Raw genomic sequence first — 1,032 nt, 5'->3', positions numbered from 1 at the left:
TTATCGTGACCCCATACATCGAGGTTTAAAAAAGCCTCCCTGATAATTGTAATTCCGTAAAGCTGGGGCCAGTCCCCGCACTCCGGACCCTGCAAGCGCTCCACCCGTACACGCACGCCCGTAGACCTAACCTGCAGGGTCAGACGCCGTACAGAGGCCACCAGGGCCACCAGGGCCAGGCCTGCGGGGAAGGCAACGGGCGGAGGGAAACCGTGCAGCGCACACAAGCCCCCCGTGCCTGCGGCTGCACCCGGGGCCTCCGGCGGCCGCGCCCCGGGGCCGGGCTCAGATCAGAATCGCCTCGATAATCAGCGGCGCGGGACGGGCCCGGCCTCGTCTATCTGATCAATTCATCACTTCTGAGCGCCGGGCCCCGTCAGACCAGCGCCGGGGCCGCGGTGCTGCCGCCGCCCGCGGGCCTCGCCGCACAGCGCCCCGCGGAGGGGGCTTCGCAGGAGGGAGCTTTTCATCTCGGGCCGGCCCGGCGGGGCTGGGTCACAACCCGATCAAATAAGATCAAGGTGTAGACGGGGGGAGGGGCTCAGGGACGGCGCACACACGCTCGCCTTGCACGCCCCACGTGGACCCACCACACTCGCGCGCCCACTCACTCAGCCCACACGCGCCTTCCACGCGCCTTCCACGCGCCTTCCACGCACATCGCAGCACCACACACAGCACCGCCGCCCCAGGCCGCTCTCCCTCCGGGAAGGGCCGGAAGTCGGCACCCCCCTTTTAAAGGCCTCCGCCCCGGAGGATTCTGGGAGGAGCCACTGAGCGCAACGCCCTCGGCCGGGTGCGCCCTCGGTGCGCTCTGCTGCCCTCGCGTGGCTCGGAGGGGGAACCCGGGTCCCCGGGAAGGTTTGGACAAACAACTCCGGCAAGACTAGACCGCAAGATCGTGCTTGTCTTTTTTTCCCCCCTCTCTTTAAAGATTGTAGTTATTTATTCATCACAACACACACACACACACACACACACACACACACACACACACACACACACACGCGGGCCCCATGCAGGGAGCCCCAC

General features: G+C 66.3%; 1 non-coding gene across 1 annotated transcript; it reads right to left on the bottom strand.

Annotated features, from left to right (window-relative positions):
• Positions 1 to 285: 285 nt before the first annotated feature.
• Positions 286 to 713, bottom strand: LOC140639251 (small Cajal body-specific RNA 2). Its single transcript, XR_012036043.1, has one exon.
• Between the last annotated feature and the right edge of the window lie 319 nt (positions 714 to 1,032).

The sequence above is a fragment of the Canis lupus genome, chromosome 8 (assembly GCF_048164855.1).
Source record: "Canis lupus baileyi chromosome 8, mCanLup2.hap1, whole genome shotgun sequence".
In the NCBI taxonomy this organism is placed as follows: Eukaryota; Metazoa; Chordata; class Mammalia; order Carnivora; family Canidae; genus Canis; species Canis lupus.
Note: the sequence above shows the minus strand (reverse complement) of the source record. Positions and strands in the feature narration are given on the sequence as shown.